The 21803-nt window shown below is 37.5% G+C and overlaps 1 protein-coding gene and 1 pseudogene across 9 annotated transcripts in view; one reads left to right on the forward strand and one right to left on the reverse strand.

Annotated features, from left to right (window-relative positions):
* LOC115802755 (Krueppel-like factor 4 pseudogene) overlaps positions 1–6101 on the forward strand; it is a 113002-nt pseudogene extending 106901 nt beyond the window's left edge.
* The window catches only part of TCF12 (transcription factor 12), a 380655-nt gene that overhangs the window by 353404 nt on the left and 5448 nt on the right, over positions 1–21803 (reverse strand). The gene's annotated exons all lie outside the window — the stretch shown is intronic.

Below are 21803 nucleotides of genomic sequence, written 5' to 3' on the forward strand. Positions count from 1 at the left end.
AAACAAAGTAAAACAAAAGAAATTTACATTCCGGTTTAATAATTAGAAGAGTGAGTTTATGATGCTTTTTGGCAGATACCTTTCAAAAAATATTGAGATAACAAAACTGTGTATTAATAAGTATTCATAATCATATTAACATATGTAGAAATACACAAATTATGTTTAATTAGGGTACAGTATAATGCAACAGTCAATGAAATAAATAGCCCAGAACACCCAAAAACATAGATATCTAAAATAATTGAATAGAATGAATAAAGACAAAATCAAGGATTTCAACTATATTTTTAAACGTTAACAACTGCTTTTGCCTTTTCAGAATGCTGTGAAAATGACCTTTTCTGGAAGTCACGAAATCAGGAAATTTTCTCTCACACATTGTCACCAACAAAATCTGGCTGGAATCAAGAGAAATCAGGCAGAGAAAATCAACTCACTTAGAAGTAATCTGTATTTGGGCCTTGTCCATTTCTTATAGATGATGATTTCACTGGGGAAAAAGTGGGACTTTTCATACAACTTTCCATGTCCTGACCATGGAAAAGTGTAAGCATTCTTTTCCCTCTAATAATATAGAAGGATGAGTGCAAAGGAAAATGTAGGAAGGTAAAATGGGGTGCTAATGCTTGTGATAATGGAACATGTTAATCTTCTATAAAGGCCTCAAAAACTGCTGTTACTTCTGCACTTTTGGCTATGACCTCTGAGCTGACTCCATCATAAACTTCAGTCTTCATCTTCATTCTGAGGTGACTGCATCATTGAAAACAATGTTTTATCTTCTCAACTTACAAAAAGTGTTTACTACTCCACTGGTATTCACTCCAGTTTGTCTTAACAGTCTCTTCTGAAGTAAAGGGATTTTTTTAAAGGTCTGTCTACACAGATTACCCTGAGACTAAGAAACTCTCATATACTAGACTAAATTCTTCAAAGAAAGGAAAAAAAATTCCTCTTTGTATATGAATTCTGATATTTTGGAGTTACAGTAACGTTTTCAGGTCACTTATGACACGAGGGCATCATGTAGGCTTTTCTGCAGAGATCCAGAGGACAGACTTTGTTTTTTTGTTGTTGTTGTTATTGTTGTTGAAGGTGAAGCATCTGACACTACTGTGAATGATATATTTTTTAAAGTTTTATTTATTTTTGGCTACGTTGGGTCTTAGTTGCAACACCTGGGATCTTTGTTGAGGCATGCAGCATCTTTCGCTGGGGAGCGTGGCCTTCGTCCTGGTGCGCAGGCTTCTCTCTAGTTGTGGTGTGCAGGTTTTCTCTTCTCTAGTTGTGGTGCACAGGTTCCAGGGGCATGGGCTCTGTAGTTATGGCACGCGAGTTCCAGAGTGAGTGGGCTCTATAGTTTGTGGCATGTGGGCTCTCTAGTTGATGCACACAAGCTCAATAGTTGTGGCACATGAGCTTATTAGTTGCCCCGCGGGGCATGTGGGATCTTAGTTCTCTGACGAGGGATCGAACCCGCATCCCCTGCATTGCAAGGCGGATTCTTTACCACTGGACCACCAGGGAAGTCCCCAGAGGGTAGACTTCAGCAATACACAACACTTCAAACTGTATACTCCTTTGTCATTTGGAAAGCATTTTCATATGCACATTTAAGCCTCACAAAATCCTTGTGAATAAGGCTTATTCACCTCCATAGTCATAAATAAATCATATAAAATAAAAACCTTGACATCACCTCCAATGGCTCACTTCACCTCACACTACAAACTCAATTAAGAAGAGGTGCCATCTCAATGACTAAACAGTGAATATTGTTTAAGTTAATTTTCTACTCTTGGATGTCCCCAAATTGGCATGGATTTGGAACAGTTTCCTTCTCTGATTTCCTTTTATTATTTTTTCTTTTTAAGAACAAATAAAGTACTGAAAATTAAAAAAAAAAAAGAGAGAGAAGGTCCCATCAATTCCACATCTACATGTTCTCACTTGTATCCTCACTAAGCGCTGCTACATGCAAAGCTGTCATTTAAGCTGTGCACCACACACCTTAAGGGTATCACTCACAATGCAGTGTAACACCTGACCGTACATGGTTGTCCTGACTTCATGAATACTGCTCTCATTCAAGAACCCTGCCTCCACTCTCTCTGTTACACATTTTCTACTAGCCACATTTACCTTCCTAAGAAGAAAAGGGGACTTCTGATTTCAACCATGACATAGTAACTGTGACTGAACTTAATCTGTCACTGCAAACAATCAGAAAATTGGAAAATATATGCAAAATGTCTGCTTCCAGATACTGGAAAACAAACCATGTAAGACTACGATCCCTGAGAAAAGGAAAACAAACTACATGAATTCTACCATCATCCTGGTTTCCTGCCTAAAGTCAATTTGCAGATCATTGTGCAGGGAGGGGATCTCAAGCAGAGTGGTATCACTGAGTTGAAGGAATAAAGACTAGAGTTCGAGGAGGCAAAGGCAGCTGGAATTTGTGGGGGAGAGATCCAGATGAGGAAGCTATATAGAAAAAGAGCTCCAGAAATCTTCATGGGGTCCCCTTGAGTATGCTACTAACAGCAAATCACACAATATGGTAAAACTGCGCAAAGGAAGGCAAAAATGAGCAAGGAATTTTAAGTTCAACAACTCTCAGAGCTCAAATGGGACTGGGAGATGTCTTAAAAGTTGGAAGCAGTGAGAGTGGAACATAAACATTGAAAACTCAAGGAATTCAATAAATATCTCTGAAGGGTTATGACTTAGTAACAAGGAAAACTATTCTTGGCATAAAAATTACACTATACCCACTCTAACAAAGCTTAAAAGCGACACTTGAAGGGACTGAGTTCACCTCTAGTAACTCAATCTCCTGACATAACAAAGTCCTGTATTATTTAAAAGAAGACAACAGGGACTTCTCTGGTGGTGCAGTGGTTGGGAATCTGCCTGCCAATGAAGGGAACATGGGTTCGATCCCTGGTCCAGGAAGATCCCACATGCCATGGAGCAACTAAGTCCACGGGCCACAATAACTGAGCCTGCGCTCTAGAGCCCACACGCCACAACTACCGAGCCCACATGCCACAACTACTGCAGTCCATGCGCCTAGAGCCCGTGCTCCACAACAAGAGAAACCACCGCAATGAGAAGCCTGTGTGCCGCAATGAAGAGTAGCCTCCGCCTGCCACAACTAGAGGAAGCCCCCAGGCAGCAATGAAGACCCAACGCAGCAAATAAATAAATAAATAAATAAATTTTAAAAATAAAAGACAACAAAATCCACTCAACAGTGTAAGATTCAAAATGTTCAGAATTTAATCAAAATTTACCAGACATGTGCAGACGCAAAAAAAAAAAAAGTGACCCATAACCAGAAGAAAAATCTGTCAATACAAATAAGCCTAGAATACAAAGATATTAGCAAACAAAGACTTGAAAACAGCTATTACAAATTATTCACTGATTTAAAGAAAACCAGGAACATTGTGAAGAGATGCAAGACCAAAAACAAAAGGAGTTCTAGAAATAAAATACAGTATCTGAAATGAAAAATTTACTGGATAGGATGAATAGATTAGACACTGCAAAAGAAAAGATCCTTAGCTTGAGGACACAATAATAGAAACTATTAAAATTGAACTGTAAAGAGAAAGAAGGCTGAAAAACAATAATAGAACCTCCGTAACCTGTGGAATAACATCAAAAGAACCAACATAATTGTAATTGGAGTCTGTGAGGGAAAAACATTTGAAGATACAATGACTAAAGTGTTTCAACTGTAAACATATATATATCAAACAAACACACATACATACAGGCATAGAAATCTTAAAACCAAATTACTGAAAACAGGAACTTTTAAAACCAGCCAAAGGGAAAAACTATTACGTAGAAAAGAACAAAGAAGAATTATTGCAGACTTATGAAAAACAATGAAACCCAAAAAAGAAAAAAAAACCACACACAATAGAGAGACATGTTTAAATTATCAAAAGAAAAAAGTCAACATAATTCTATATCCAGCAAAAATACCCTTCCAAAATAAAGGCAAAATAAAAACTTTTTAGGGCAGCAAAAATAAAGAGAATTCACTGTCTGCATTCTATACGATAAGAAATTTTTAAAATGCTTCAGGCAGAAGAAAAATGAGACAAAACAGAAAACCTGATATACACAAAGGAATGAAGAATGATGTAAATGGAAAATATACGGATAAATACAAACTCTCTCATAAGACTAATTAAGAAAAAAGAGAAAAGGCACAATTACCAATATCGAGAGGGAAAGGTGAAACATGACTACATATCCAACGCAATAAAAGGATAATAGAATATTATGAATAGTGTTAGATCAGGGGCGACCCAGGCGTGGCGCCGGGCAACACAAGCGGCGGCCTCTTCTATGGCCGGGAGTCTGCACCCCCTTCAACAGCTCCCTTCAACCTGGTAGACATCAACGACATGAGCCCCTCCGGCGGCTTCGTGACCTAGCTTCTGAGGCCCGAACTGGACCCAGTGTACATTCCGCTGCAGCAGCCGCAGCCGCCAGGTGGCGGGCCGATGGGCAAGTTTGTGTTGAAGGTGTCACTGAGTGTCCCTGGCAGCGAGTATGACAACCCGTGGGTCATCAGTGTTAGCAAAGGCAGCCTGGACGGCAGCCACCCAGTGGTGGTGGCGCCCTACAGCAGCAGGCTGGCGCGCATGTGTCCCAAGATCGAGCAGGAGGCTGTCTCCTTGTGCACCGTCAGTCGGCCCCTTGATGCCCACTTGGGCACTGGACGCCCTCTCAGCAATGGCCACCGGCTGCCTGCGCATGACTTTCCCCTGGGGCGGCAGCTCCCCAGCAGGACCACCCCGACCCTGGGTGCAGAGGAACTGCTGAGCAGCAGGGACTGCCATCCTGCCCTGCTGCTACCCCCAGGCTTCCATCCCCACCCCGGGCCTAACTACCCTCCCTTCCTGCCCGACGAGATGCAGCTGCAGGTCCCACCGCTCCATTACCAAGAGCTCATGCCATCCAGTTCCTGCAGGCCAGAGGAGCCCCAGCCAAAGAGGGGGAGAAGGTCGTGGCCCCAGAAAAGGACGGCCACTCACACCCGTGATTACGCAGGCTGCGGCAAAACCTACCCAAAGAGTTCTCATCTCAAGGCACACCTGCAAACCCACACAGGTGAAAAACCTTACAGGCTGCGGGTAGAAATCTGCCCACTCAGGTGAACTGACCGGGCACTACCGCCAACACACAGGGCACCGCCCCTTTCAGTGCCAGAAGTGCGACCAGGCATTTTCGAGGTCGGACCACCTCGCCTAACAACATGAAGATGCACTTTTAAATCCCAAAACAGTGGATATGACCCACACTGCCAGGCGAGAATTCCGTATTTTTTGCCTTTCACACTGTCTTCCCGGTGGGGGGGGGAACCCAGCTTGAAAGCACTACAACCATGGTCAAGTTCCCAACAAGTCAACTTGTGAATGGATAATCTGGAGACATGAGGAAACCAAACAACAAAGAACAGATGGGGTCTATGACTGGATCTTCTATCATTCCAATTCTAAATCCAACTTGATCATATATTCCTGGACTTAGAAAATGCCAAGGAGGTGACTGGATGTTGTGGATATCAGGGTATAAATTAGATCCCTGAGTTGAAGGGAGGGAAGACCAGAATCCCTTGAATTGTTTCGATGCAATATAAGCATAAAGATCACCTCGTCTTCTCTTTGCCTTCTAAAAGCCATTACTATGATCTTAGAAGAAGAGGAAGAAATTCAGGTACAGAAAATGTGTTTTAATAGCCTAAACGATGGTGTTTGGTGAGTCTTGGTTCTAAAGGTACCAAACGAGGCCAAAGTTCTCAAACTGCTGCATACTTTGACAAGGAAAATCTATTTTTGTCTTCCAGTCTACATTTATGACCTAAGTCAGGTAAATACACCTGGTTTACTTTAACGTTTTTATGCACACAGTCTGTCATGCACTGTGGTTTCAGATGTGATGGTTTATTCCAAAGTATGCCTTAAGCAGAACAAATTTTTTTTCTATATAGTTCCTTGCCTTAATAAATATGTAATATAAATTTAAGCAAACTTCTATTTTGTATATCTGTAAACTACAAAGTAAAAAAATGAACATTTTGTGGAATTTGTATTTTGTATACTCAAGGTAAGAATTATGTTTTAAATAAACCTATAATATTTTATCTGAAAAAAAATGAATAGTGTTAGACCAATAAATTCAATAACAAATGAAATGGACAAATTCCTTGCAAGACACACATTACAAAAATTGATTCAAGAAGAAACAGAAAAAAAAAGAGAGAAAAAAAGAGAAAAAAAAAGAGGAAAGAAAAAAAAAGAAACAGAAAACCTGAATGGCCTTAACTCAACTAAAGAAATTAATCACAATTTAAAACCTTTTTATATAGAAAACACTAGGCCTAGAAGGTCTCATTGGTGAATTGTTATATACCTAAGGAAGACAACACCACTTCTACACACTCTCAGAAAATAGAAGAGGAGCAAGGAAACACTTCCTAATTCATTAGATGAGCCCAGCGTGACTGACTCTGATGACAAAACAAAAGACACATACCCCCCCCAAAAAAGAATCTACACCTCAATATCCGTCATGAATACAGATATAAAAATCCTTTAAAAATATTAACAAATTAAATTCAGTAATATGAAAATGATACATTATGACCAGGTAGAATTTATTCCAGAAACACAAACTTGATTTAGCATTAAAAAATCAATTAGTGTTATTTATTACATGAACAGAACAAAGGAGGAAATCCATCTGATGATCTCAATGGATTCAAAGAAAGCATTTAATAAAACTTCAATGCATTCATGATTAAAAAAAAAAAAATCACTCAGCAAACTGGTATTAGAAGGGTATTTTCCTCAGGATCCAGGAATGGGCATTTGTTAAAAGCTCCCAGGTGATGCTAATACATTGTTGGGTTTAGAATCAAGGAAGAGCCAATCCCTCCACCAAACACATTTTAACAATGACGACTTCACCAAATTTTAATATTAAATAACTGTGGTATTTGATAACAGGATATTACACAACTGTCCATGAGACTAGTTTTTCTTTAAATAATCTGAATAACTAGCTAGTGCTGCATAACTGTAAGGATCACCTTTGAAATCTGATTCCACCACTTAGTAGCTGTTACTCAAACACCTAAGCCTGTTTCCTCATCTGCAAAAAAGGGAGTAAAACTAAATCTGCCTCAAAGAGTTATTATAAAGATTATGTTAAAGAATTCATGTAAAAGCGTGCCCTGTGCACAAGGCCTATACATAAAGAACTAATATCTTATTGAATGTTTCTATTACAATAAAACTAATTTAAGTGCTTGTTTTCTAAAGGGTTTTTAGCTTCATTAAGTCATATGTATTGTACAATTATGTCACTTTCTATAACAGGTCAAATCATTACATGTATTTTAGGAAATCAAAATATCCTAGTAAAATAAATACGGGCTCAAGAATGCCCTTTATATAGTGATCCCCTACTCACCCTCTCTTGTTAAGTGAAAAGGTTAAGCTGCAGAACTGCTGTTCCCTATTGTGTAAAAAACAAGAGCTATGTATCGCTTGCATATGCATGAAAAACTCTAAGAAACTGAACAGAGTAAATCTCTGCCAAGGGAATGGAGATGGGGAACAGGAAGTAATGACGAGAAGAACTTTTGTTTTTCACCATATAGCTTTCTATGCTATTCAGATTTTTTTTAGCTTTGGCTTGTATTTTTATAATTTTTCAAAAATAGTTAATAGAAGAAAACATTTTCAGCACTTACATATAGGCTTTCAAAATTAATTTAAAATTTAACACTTTCCTCTCCAGTGTCACCTAGGTTAGTGAAAACCACTACAAATAGATAAAAATACACTTCCTCTGGAAACAACACTTACATATCAGAACAGACCATTTCATTCAAAAGCCAACAAGCCTTTAAAAGAAGAAGAAACTGGAGGGGAGTATAAAATTAACTGCTTCTTTTTACAATCTCTGAAAACCCACTTTGGATTTTGCCTGAACCCTTCTACACCGTTTATTTACATCTAAACCAGCTGAGCCATACCAAACTATTCCTATGTTATTGGTCCAATATCACAGCAACTTGTTCATCTTACTTCGGAACACTAAACAAATGCTTTCCTAGAGCTTCCCAAGATGATTTTTATATCAAAATACACTGCTTATGATACATTCTTCTAAACAAAGATAACAGTTGAAAACTCCAAGCTAGTATAGGAATACTGGAAACCAAAAAAATATTTTCCTACCGCAACCCAGTCTGAGGATTATTTGCAATACAAAAAGTTCTAAAAATTAGGTACTCTTTAAACATCAATGAGATAGTCAATCAAAACAGTTAGATTATTATTAAATGTTAACAGAAGCTCCTTTTTTTCTGAACTTTCTTGCTATTCAGTGAACATCTTCACCAAAAAGTGTCATTTATATTTTTGAAATGTGTTTACAAACACAGCTTTGTTTCACAAAATTCAAAAATACAAAGCCTGCATTCAAATAATAAAAATACCAATTACCTCATCTTTGACTCACTGAATAAATGCAAACCTGCTCCTTTCACAGGGATCAAACGGGTACTTTCAGGGAGCTAAAAATCAATCTTAGGCGGTAAAGGTGGCATCTCAGAAATCTGCAGGTTTCCAAGCAATGAAAGTTTCTGTTTGAAATAAACACTCTGTTAAACTACACAAGGCAATATATTCTATACATTTCCGGGGTAAGCTATATAAGAACTGAGAATCTAGCAGCCACTATCTCAGATAAAGTGGTCTTAAGTCAGTGAGAAGCTTACAATGGACAATATTTGTTCTGAGGTAGATTACTGAGATGAGAATTTTTATCATCTTTATCACAAAGGTCACATCTCTAAACTGATATACCCCTAGATCTCTCCTAACAAAACTCCTTAACTTTCAATTAATGTTTCCCTCAGAACAAAATTTTTCCAAATTCCACATACAAGGGTCAACTCAATTCCTGGCTTAAGAAAAAGAAAAGATAAAAAACACAATTTCCAAAGACTTCATGTTGAGATTTGCAACCCAATTTCAAAAGACAATGTATTTTCTACAGTCGACAAAAGCAGCTTTTGGCCCAAAAATCTGAGGATGACTTTAAAAGCATTCAATAAAAGATGATGGTCCAGGGGCTTCCCTGGTGGCGCAGTGGTTGAGAGTCTGCCTGCTGATGCAGGGGACACGGGTTCGTGCCCCGGTTCAGGAAGATCCCACATGCCGCGGAGCGGCTGGGCCCGTGAGCCATGGCCGCTGAGCCTGCGATTCCGGAGCCTGTGCTCCGCAACGGGAGAGGCCACAACAGTGAGAGGCCCGTGTACAGCAAAAAAAAAAAAAAAAAAAAAAAAAAATGATGGTTCACCCTTCCACCAGAAATTAAGCAGGTGAATAGACTCAGTTCCATTAAATAAGATTATCTTTTTCTGCTCTTATAGATGTTTCCCCACATCTATTATAATGCTAGACCATATAACCTCTCTTCTTCTGTGGTTCAACCCAACTGGCAAAAATCTAGGTTACTGTAGGAAAAGTATCACTTCCAAGGTTTTGGCCATCTAGTGGTTTCCAAACTGTGGTAAAATGGTTCCTACGGCCCTCATACAACAGAGTTCCTCTACCCAATCAAGGCCAGTATCAGAAAAGTCATCCTCCCCACAATATGACATTACTAAAGAACAAAAATGGCACACACCCTGTGAAAAGAAAACACTATGGAAGAGTTTGCTCTTCAGAGCTAGGGCTAGCTGTGGTTCAGGAGAGGCAGCTGTATTCACATACAACCTCAGTGGCTTTACCACTTGGCCACTTCCTGCTCATCCTTGATGTTTAATGTAGGGTCTTGGATGCGCTAAGATCTTTTCAGAAGAAGTACGAGAACAGGTGGAACATGCTAATAAATGAACACCACAGGTCTCCAGACAGCTAATACACACAGTTCAGTGCTTCCTTAAAACTTCACCATGCAGCTGATATTAGGAAATAAAAATGCAATTTAGGATATTTAATCTAAGAAATTTAATTTAGGGAATTTAATCTCTCTTTCCAGCAATCTATCACACATCCCCAAACCTAAATATAGTCATTCACCAGGTGTTTGACCTTAAAGTAGGGTACTTTGCAGAAATACAAGTGTAAAACACTATCTTTGCTTTCAGAAAACATACAATCTAAGAGATATATATATATAAATATATATATATTTTTTTTTTTTTAATGAGAGTATTCTAAAACAGAAATCCTTTGTTCAATATTCACAAGAAGCAGGCTTCAGTCTTCTTTTAAACCTTACAGTGTTAACCCATTAGCTGTCCAGCTACAATAACTGGCTGGACTCAAAATCTGCTGGCCATAACTGCCTTATTGGCTTTAGCTTTGCCTTCAGGAGCAAACAAGAACAAGTACTTTCCTTTACCCAAGAGTCCTTTAAAAATCTGGAAGCCATATTTTTACAAAATTATGACCTGAAATGGCTGGAAAAGATTTCATAAAGGAAAGGGGGCTCAAATGGCACAAAAATGGCAAGTAAATATTCCAGTTTGTAAGAAAAGAATAACTAGAGGCAGGAGGTCAGGTAAAGAACAGTGCAACTGAACCATACAATTCAGACTAGGGAGTAGTGAGTATAAAACTGGCTAAAGTAAGTTCCTATCAGATTATTAAAGAACTTAAATGCCAAGGTAGGACTTCTGTTTGTTTTGATAGCCAATAGGGAACACATGTAGACTCTTGAGAAAAACCACAGGTGAAAGATGTTTTAAAGATATGAGGATTGTGTTTTGGACTAAACATTTGGGTCCCCCCAAAATTCATCTACTGAAGCCCATATTTGGAGATGAGGCCTTTGATAGGTAATTAGGGTTAAATGAGGTCATGAGGCTGGGGCCCCTGTGATGGCATTAGTGCCCTTGTAAGAAAGGACACCAGAGAGTTCTCTCTCCCTTATCCCCTCTCACTCACACACTGAGGAAAGGCTATGTGAGAACACAGCAAAAAGGCAGCCCGTAAGCCAGGAAGAGTTGACATCAGAACCTGACAACTCTGGTACCCTGATCTTAGACTTCCAGCCTCCAGAACTGTTGGAAAATAAATTGCTGCTGTTTAAGCCATCCAGTCTGTGGTATTTTGTTATGGCAGCCTGTGCAGACTAAGACAGACTGGAAAAGAGAGCAAATGGCAGCAAGGAGGCCAAGTAAGAAGACTACTACAATGTCCAGTGGTGAAGTAACAGATAACAGCAGTAGCAGCAAGAATGCAGAAGCCATCAATTACCTATGAAAGAAAAATAAGCTACTTCACCTGGCCCCAGGGTTCTTAGAAATTATATTCAGGAACCCTAGCTATCCACTTCCAAGGTCCTTAGTTTTTCTGTTTTACCTACCATCTACTCTCATGTCACTGCAATTTAATAACGATCTTTCAAGAGGACATTAGGAATTATTACAATCAGAAGGCCCCAGAACTTTCTTGACTCTTGTCAAGTGACTGTCAAATCATCCTATAATCCTAAACCCAGTCACTGTCTTATCCTAAAGAACAACCAGCAAATACCTCCAATGGAGCCAATCAGTCCACAGGCCTCCACCAAAACCACCCCAATAGCGGTACTGGCTCTGGGTTCCATGAAGTTTGAATTTGTTGATTTCCTTCTTTAAAACAAAGTGAAAAGTTCTAAACAATACAATCCCATAAATACATACATACATGGAGTCAGTAAAAACCTCAATATTTCCCAATAAAAGGTGGCCTAGGTGTTTTCTATACCCAGACAAACACACTAATTGGAAAGGGGCAGCGCTGGGACCTGGGAAAGCCCTCATCTTCCCTAATCACAAAGAACCTGGAAAAGTAGCACCAGCACACAGCCCCAGCCCTGATACCTTGTCATTTACGGATAAGACTAAGTCAACCCTTCCTGCTTCCAGCAGAGGCATACAGCAGAAGAGAGTTCCACTTGCATTTCCCAACCTCATCCTTGCACCCTCTCATCCTCACTCAGGAGTATACCAAGGCCACCACATCCAGTACTTTAAAATCTTCAAAAGGTTAACTCTTACTGACACTGAAGTTTTGTTCAGATTACTGCTCATCAAACAAAGCAAAAACTTTCCTAAGAACTATTCAACTGTCACCCTACTTAAGCCTGTGGTTAACCTTGTTACTACAACAGATCCTCAACAAGGATTTAAAGCTAAGCTGAGGGGACTTCCCTGGTGGTCCAGTGGTTAAGAATCCACCTTCCAATTCAGGGGACTCAGGTTCGATCCCTGGTCGGGGAACTAATATCCCACATGCCGCGGGGCAACTAAGCCTGCGCGCCGCAACTAAGCCTGCGCTCTAGAGCCTATGTGCCACAACTAGAGAGAAGTCTGTGAGCCACAACGAAGAGCCCGCCCACCACAACGAAAGATCCCCCATGCTGCCACTAAGACCCGATGCAGCCAAATAAATAAATATTTTAAAAATAAATAAAAATAAAAAATAAAACTAAGCTGAGAATATAGGACTCAAAGGTACTAATTTGGGGGCTCTATGGTTTGAGATATAATTAACAGAGTTTACTTTATTGCGTTAACTTCCCTCATCTAACCAAAAAGAGAAAGAACTCATCTGAAGAATTCTGAGATTGACTGTTGGAAATGTATGAGTTTTGCATGAATAGTCATTCATTCCACAACTTGTGAACTTGGAATCCCTTCAAGAGTTGCTATGCCACCTAACATAAGACAACTAATATTCGTACAGAATCACAAACCTCCACATTTTAGAAATAATTTCCTTAAAAATTATTTAATTTCATGACTTTCACAACCCCTTAGGCAGTATTTTTATTCTCCTCATTTTAGACATGAGATAGACTCAGAGAAGTTAACATACTGCCGTAGGATCACAAATCTGGTAAATGATAAAGCCAACAATGAATCAAAACTTTGTGACTCCAAACTCCTCCTCTTTCCAGCATACCACAATGTGTCTCTCTCTGTTCTCCACCACCTTAAACAAACCATTCTACACAGACCAATAAAAAAACAACAGCGCATTAGTGTGTTCTCTCAAACGCCTACTGATGCTCTTCAACAAAATGAAAGCCCAGTCTACTTTAAATAAATAATACACAATGGACTAATCAGCACCCTCTTTAAATCTTTTCATTTTACTGCACTGAAAAGTCTGTTGCCAAAATTAAATTTTAACAACTTCCATTAAAACCTCTTCTATATGTTTAATAACACTTTTAAACTACCCTTGGAATAACTATTTTCCATCTGCTTTTACTTGCCTTTATAACTAAACAAACACTAAATCTTTGAAAAGGGGGAAGTGAAAATAATGAATTTTCCACACTATGAAACAACCATTCTTTCCTATGGCCTCAACTAAATAATAGCTGTGAATATTCCAATATCTTACAACTATCAAATTTCATCTTCCTCCCAAGGCACAAAGTCTGATGACAGCTAAACAATAAAAGAAGACCACACACAAAAAGAATTATACTCTCCTAAAGACATTTCGGACTGTAGTTGTCTATATCTAATATCTTGTAATACCAATAAGAAAAGTTTTATTTTATGGAGGCTTTTGATTATTGTTTTCTTTTTAACAATAAATAAATCTTGAAGCACTTTCTTTTGGAGATTATCAGCATGGCACCATTTAAGCCTCCAGTTACAACAAAAAATTGTAAAGACTTCTGGAGATATTAAATTCCTCCTCATGACAAACCGTACTCTGGTGTAGATTGGTATCAGTGCAGGTGCAACTATGACTGATCAGTTTGCTACTTCTGAGGGGCAATAAGAAACCACAGGCAAATGTGTATCACTGTTGATTTCTCTATTTCCTCTGTAAAATGAACAATTACCAACTTCCTACAAGAATTATGAGTTAAATAGTGAATGACTAAATATTTATGAAGTACATTTATCATTATTGATTTTTTTAAAATAATAAGACTCCTCCCATTCCCCCAATCATTCACTGGGCAAAGTCCCACTGCTCTACAACTTGTTCAGCAAGTCTCAGAGTCTACCCACTCTGGCAATACTCTGAAGTTTGACAAGAGATGTTATATAAAGTATGAAGGCAAGACAGACCCTGGCTGTATGGCCTGTTCTGTGTTCCCACAGCAGGGAATCTCAAACCTCTACAAACTTTATGTGGATTTAATTATTCAATATCATATAATGATTCTTCAGACAGTAACACTGGTAATGCTACAGGGAACAGGTCTGCAAGGGAACCAGAAAAGTCAGTATAGTCAATTGACCTGCCTCTCAAAACAGATACACAAAGACTAGTTTATTACACACTCACTTCATTGCTACTTTCATAGTTATATTAAACAGTAATGGGACTGAGCTGATGACAGGCTCCTGAGGAAAATTTCATACGCTCATTAGAATCACAATTTGTTTTTAATGAAGATACCTTTAATGAATATACTGCAGGAATAAACATCATGCTACTAACCTATGAAAACTTTTAACCAATATAAAAGTAGAGAATAAAATTACCAAAGACTGGTTTTGTTGTCTGTCCTCTATGAAACCAAATCTTAGCTCCTCCTTTTCTTCATGAATATGACTTGTAGGATTTTCTGCTGTTTGCTCTCACACAGTTAAATTTGGATAAGAGTCAAGGCTGAGGCTTTATCTTGGAGGTAATAACATGCTGCTGATTTTTTATATATGTATATATACATAATTATTTCTTACTTGGTATTATGTATTTATGTAAATATATCTGTTAGCATCCTGAAATTTTCCATGCAAAATTACCAGGGAAATATCACTACACTCCTTGGCCCAAAAGATGAAAAGCTTATACCTCCTCAAAATGAAAACTGACTTCCTAAAACAATGTATAGGGCAAACTTCTCAAACCACAAAGCTCAGTCCGAAAAGCTTATACTGTATTCCAAGAACTTCCTTTATATTAACAAGTCCACCACAATTTTTTTCTGTATTTAAAATAATTGTCTCTAGCCTAGACTTTTAGTCCAAAAGAGAAATTCTTATTTTGAGTTGAAAACAACAACAGTGGGGAGGGGGTGAGGGAGATTCACACACACACACACACACACACACACACACACACAGACACACAGAAGGGGAGGTCTATAACACCTTTTTGGAACTCCATGGGGCCGGGTGGGTTTTAGAATTCCATTTTTCAGATTTTAGAAAAGAAATACAGTATACAAACCATACCATACAAATCACCCCCAGCACCTGGTAATCATACAGTAACTAGAAAAATAAGAAATGTCAATGGCCTCCCTTCAGATAAGATCGAATCTTGCCACTAAAATAATTTATGCTGAATTTAAAGGAAAAAATTTGATTCATATCTTTTCCGATTTTAAAATGGCAGATCAGTGATTGTGGACCTTTGGCAAGTAAAAAGGTGGTCTTGACATATCATAAATAAACTGTGCTATCACCTAAAATAAAAAGAACTAGCTGGGGCTTCCCTGGTGGCGCAGTGGTTGGGAGTCTGCCTCCCGATGCAGGGGACGCGGGTTCGTGCCCCGGTCCGGGAGGATCCCACATGCCGCGGAGCGGCTGGGCCCGTGAGCTGTGGCCGCTGAGCCTGCGCGTCCGGAGCCTGTGCTCTGCAACGGGAGAGGCCACAGCAGTGAGAGGCCCGCGTACCGCAAAAAAAAAAAAAAAGAACTAGCTGATGCTTAAATAAGAGACACTTAGGATATTTAATAAAGTCTTAAAGTGGATCTAATTACTTGCCTAGTTGGAAAAGCATAATCAATTCAAGCTGCCTGTATGTTGCCAGCAAGAGATTCAACATGCATCATCTTCCCCCTTTAACTTTATTCCAAATTGGGACCAACACTGAAAAACATTTTCCAAAACCTAAGTATGTCAAAGTCAGCTGGATACAGTAGGGTTTCCAAATAGCAAAAATCTAACAGGACCTCCTAACTCAGGAGAACTCAATGATTTTCATCCCTTGTTTATGAATGCCCATATAAACTTAGATTCTCTAAACTAACTTGTGGCCAAATCATGTTTCTGCCATAAGTTCAAAGTGAGCCTAGCATTTTTTCCTCTCCAGTAGCATAGTAAACCCTTTTTTTTATTCCCAACCATCTCAAAACAACATACGCCTCAGAACAGAGAGGCTGGATGACTGTAATTCCCTCCAAGCAGGGATCCCCATGGTGTCCCACCACTAACTCACAACTCTTGCTGAGAGCAGCAGCACATATGCTCATTGATTAGAGTTGTGTGATCAGATTAAGCTCAACGTGTGTTCTCTACATTAACCACCAGTGAAGTGGCGGAAGGGTCATCATGAGTTGATCCTGCTCATTTTAAAGCCTCACAATGGCTCACTGGCAAAACCACCAAAAGAAAACAAGTGAACAACTTTTGAGGGAGGCTAATGCCAGAAAGACTTCCTTTGAGTAACTGGAATAATTTTTCAAATTCAGAGTATTCCCTCAGTTCAAATTCAGGCACTTTCATAACATCTAAAACAGATCTGAGAAAATGACATCTTGGGCCAGCTTTCTTCATTTTTAATAACCAAAAACAAGGTATAGTAGTGGGGTTTTTTTTTAAAAAAGGTAGTATTTTCTGTCCTGTGCCTTATCTCAAATTGTTTTTTTATTTTATTTTGAAGGTTTCATCCCTGAGTCACTGTCCAATGCAATAAAAATTAGTAACCAATCGCTAATCTGTTTTCATTTCTGTGTGATCTTTAAGTCCCCAATCAGCTTATAGTAGCTTGGATGACTCACCATGGTCTTTATGAGAGCACATTTTTAACCTGGAACACATGAGAGCACATTTTAAACATGGAACAAAAAAAATCAAAGCTCTCCCTATAAAAACATACAAGTCAGGGGTATGTGAAAAAATCACAGGATGATCTGGACAGAAAAAGAAAACAGAAGTTCAAATGACAGTTATATATATTACCAACAAATTTCTCTGTGCTTCAGCTTACGGAATAACAATTTGCTCCCTACCAAAACAATCCCCCTCCCCCAATGTAACATTCCCTTTTTATCGATTTTTGTAGGAGCAAGAAAAGATCCAGGATAAAGACAGCCAAAGAAAATACACTCTAAGGCTGGTCTTCTCACTGAAGAAAGGATAGTATAGGACTGCATCCCACTCCACCTTGGCCTCTACCCCCAAAGATACAAAGGAAAACAGGAGGAAGGCAATGTCATAAGCGAAACTCAATGCATCTTCCTAGAACTTCAGTTTTACTTAATGATTAATTAAAACATATTTCTATTACAACAAATATGTTTGTGTTAGGGAGTAGAAAGTAAAATGCACATGAAGGTTTTTAAGATAAGATTTCTTCTGCTCACTTAAAATGTGTTGCTTCAGGCTACCAGGGGAGTTTATGCTCCTTCCCTGCCATTAAGAAAAAAGTGGAGAAGCTCTACCCTAGAGACTCATTCTCTCCAACCTGTCTCCCAGCTATTCTATCCTAGGTCACATCATTTTTATTTTATTTATTTATTTATACTACACTTCATTCTAGAAAGGAAAATTTTCAAGCAGATAGAGAGCAATATAAAGAAAACCCTACATCCAAGTGGCGATGCCTAAACATGAAAGAGGGTTTTCAAAAGGTGTACACATTTCTGTTTATCATTCTGCACTATACAATATGTAGTCCACAAAATAACAGTATTAAGAAGAAATGAGCTACAAAAAATAAAGGTAAGGTTATTAGGTACCTAATGACCTCTCAAAACTATTCTTCAGCCTGATTTTGGCACTAGAAAGCAACTCTGACATGTTGCCCTTGGGGGGCATTTCCTCACCCTCCCCACCGCCATAAAACATCACATCATTTTATCTAAAGTAAAATGAGGTAATGCCTATAAATAGCTTAGCAAAGCACCTAGCATATGATAATAGTTCAATAAACATTGGCTATAATACTGGTTATAATTATTACTATTAATAATAATATTACATTAGTATTACTTAAGAGGGTGCCATAGGCAGCTACAATTTTTGAATCTACAGTGTAGCAGGCAATATATAAAGATAATCTTATTTGATCCTCATAAGGATTCTGAAGGTAAGCATTACTATCCACTCTTCATAAAGGAAAAAAGTATGCTGAGATCATTTAAATGACTTGCCTAGGGCCACCCAGCTAATAAGTTGCAAAGCACTGTTCCAATCTAGTCATCTGGCTCCTGAACCCAATTCTTCCCACTGCACTATACTACCTCTCTTATAAAAAGTCAAGAATTCAAGGGCTCTCTCACTGATAGACTCCAACTAGATTCCACTCCATTTCAATAAGCACAGGCCAAAGAATGACAGGAATTCCCTCCAGTCAACAGACAACCAAAGTACATACAAATACAAATCTGCACCAAATGTCATCAAACACTCCATCCATAAACTAATAAAAATTTGTATTTTTACATTAAATAATCAACCAAAGTCGCTAATTCTATACATCTAACTCCACCATTAACATCAATTCTTGACCTGATCATTTATCTCCCTCTGAATTCATTTCCCTAAGGGTATTCATTCACTCACTTAGTTTTAATTATAACTTGTAGAAACAAAAACCCAAATCTACATCTCCTATCCAAAGGAAATTGAAGTATAGATAAAAATATATGCATGTACAAAAAGGTATTCACTATCATATTTTTTATAGTAACAAAACGCAAATCAACGAACAAAATCTCTAAACGTCAAGCAGTAAGATAACTGATTTGATAAGTTATGCTATATTCATCCCATGTAATAATACCATACAATAATTTTAAATAGAGCTTATGAAGAACCTTTAAGAACATGAGAAAATGCTCATAACATCAAGTGAAATAAAAAAGCAGGACTTGAAATGAAACTATCAGTAAGCTCTCAACTTTGCAAACATAGAACAGGAAAAAAAGACTAAAAGGAAATAAATCAAAATGTAACAATTTTCTCTGTATAGTAAAATAACCGGTGTCTTTTTTCCCTTGTTGCTTTTTCTGTTCTCCAATTTTCTTTTCAATGATGATTATGTATTAATTTTACAGGCAGAAAAGAGTTTTTTTAACCAAAAATTTTAACTCATCTTGCAGCACTCTTCTCTTATAAATCCCCAAGTTAGCCAAGAGTCCCAAGTCATGTGAAATTTAAAATGCTCAAAACATACCAGCATCTTTATATATTTTTTTTTCTCCAGCACTACTACCCTCCAATTATGCCAGAACTGCAAAAGTAATTTCTCTTACCTATAGAAATCAGTCCTTCAAATTCTGTCAATCCTTTTCTTCTGGTATTTTTCCTTCTTACTTCCTATTTTCCCTTCCTACTGCCTATACTAATACCAAGTCCAAACCTTCACCAGCTCATCCCTAGATTAGCACAATAGCCTCCTGAATAAGTAAATGCTTTCCTTATTCTATTGCCTCACCACTAACAATTCACTCCACCACAGTTCACTCTGTGCCAGATACTGTTCCTGGAGCTTTACTTGTATTAACTCAGTTAACATTCATAACGACTCTATGAGGATGGCTAGTATTATTAGTCCTATTTTACAGATTAAGAAATAAAAGCACAGAGAGGTTAAGATACATACCCAAGGTCACCAGCTAATAAATGGCAATGATTAGATTTGAACCCATGCAGTCTGGCTCCAGATAACAGTATATAAAATATGAGCTACTCAAGGAGTGCAGGAGTGATAATCAATGAAAATCAGTTTCTCTTTCCCTGAACTGTGTACATACAGGCCCTCGGAGTAAGCCTTCCATTTCCGGGTCTCTTTTCATGCTATTCCACAACTGGGAGAATAGTTCTTCTCTTCCCTAATTCATTTTTCATATCTCCTTTAAAAGTCAACTTTAAATTCAACATTTTTGAGTTTTCCTTAAGCCAGTTCCCTCACTCCTCAGCACATTCTTACTCTTATGGACTCAATTTAACCTATATTAATGTGCAGTTGTTGACATTTTTTATGTTATAGAAGTTTACCTCACATTTTTACATTTTATCTTCCTGTCTAGATAATGAAATGCCTCCACTTTTTTTGGTCTATGTCCTTCTCCATTTGCCACCTTCCCAAAAGCTAGTAGAATAGCAACCAGCACAAAGTAAATACTAAATAAATATGTGGTTAACTGATAAATCTAAAATAAATATGGCTCAACTATTTAACAAAGCAGAAAGTCTTTTGAACTAATATATTTAAATGTCTGTCTTCTTTTCATTTTATTCCCTAAGCACAAAAGCATTAGATTTGTAATTTCAACATTCCCATCCAAAAAAACATATTCAAGCAATACCCAAAAGCAGTCCTATTAAATACTTTTTTTAAAAAGATATCCCACACACTGTCCAGAAACTCCTTTTTTTTCCCCAGGAGACCTTTTCTAATAGTGTTATTTTACTCTCTTGTGGCAAGAGTTATCCAAGTCTTTGACAACACTAAGCAGGCAGTGACATTCCAGACGTGAGTATCAACTGTTCAAGAACAAAAAAAGACTATTTGGCTTTAATAAGAGATTATCATAAATAGGCCCATTAAATCTAAAATGTGAAAACAATTGTGTTTATATTTAAAGTTGAGTATCTTCATCTTTATCTTCTTATCCAAGAAAATGATTTTAAATGTTTAAATTGTTAACGAAAACAGATGGAAATAATAATTAATTAAAGGTATGGCTCACTGTATATAATAAACAAGTCTCTAAAATACTGTGACCTAATCAAACTGGTTTTCAAATCCATTCTAAGCCATGACTACTTAAAAGAGCACTATAGGAACTACTCCAAAAAGCACACAATACTCATGGTTATAATCTTGTCTCTAATTTTTGTTTTCCAAGAATGTATTTTCATATACAGGTTTTCTCTAAAAGACACCTTTGCTACTTAACTTTTACATTAAATGAGCCACTTAACAGTAGACCATATTTATCCTAAAATATTATATTTTTCCTCACATGCCTGCTGACTCTGCAGTTACTCTAATTCATCACTACAGCTCACCAGAAGTAAATGTCTAATATGGTTCAGTTACCCAAATAACAGTACTAAATTTGAGTATATATTACTATACACTATAGTTAACAAACTTCAACACTGATAGGTACACATATGAAACACATCCTACTCATAACTTTACAATACTTTAAGTGAAAAAGCTAAATCTAGTTTCCCCTCTATTTAAAATTACCATTCCTACTTATATTACACTTCAGTTAAAAAACACATTGGTAAAATTTTGGTGTTCTCTTCCTTGATATTTCAAATAATGCTTTAGCAATTTGAAAAGCTTACTCCATTTTAATTGAGTGAGTAGGTGTTTACTAATCATTCCCTTTTTTTAAAAAATTACTTGAGAAGTAGATACAGTTATAATAGGGAAACACCAGGAATCCTTGTGATGATGGAACTGTTTCTGTATCTTGAGTATAACACTGTCAATAACCTAGTTGTGAAATTGTACCACAGTTTTACAAGATGTTACTGTTGCAGGAAACACGTTAAAGTAAAAGTGGGATCTCTGTATTGTTTCTTACAACTGCATATGAATCTACCATTATCTCAAAACAAAAAGTTTAATTTAAAAAATATTGAAGAGTAATTTAATGAGAATTCATTTTTCTGGCCTCCCATAAAATTTTTTGAAAATTCAATATTTTCAAAAATCCCAAATGTGCATATGAAAATACCTCCCAAATGAAAAACTGTACTCCTTTTAAAAATTAAGAGCTAGAAAATAGTTCTTATAATTCTTTCCAAAAAT

Source organism: Delphinapterus leucas, chromosome 2 (genome assembly GCF_059928025.1).
Source record: "Delphinapterus leucas isolate spDelLeu-1000000601 "Yukka" chromosome 2, BTC_Dleu_Yukka2, whole genome shotgun sequence".
NCBI lineage: Eukaryota > Metazoa > Chordata > Mammalia > Artiodactyla > Monodontidae > Delphinapterus > Delphinapterus leucas.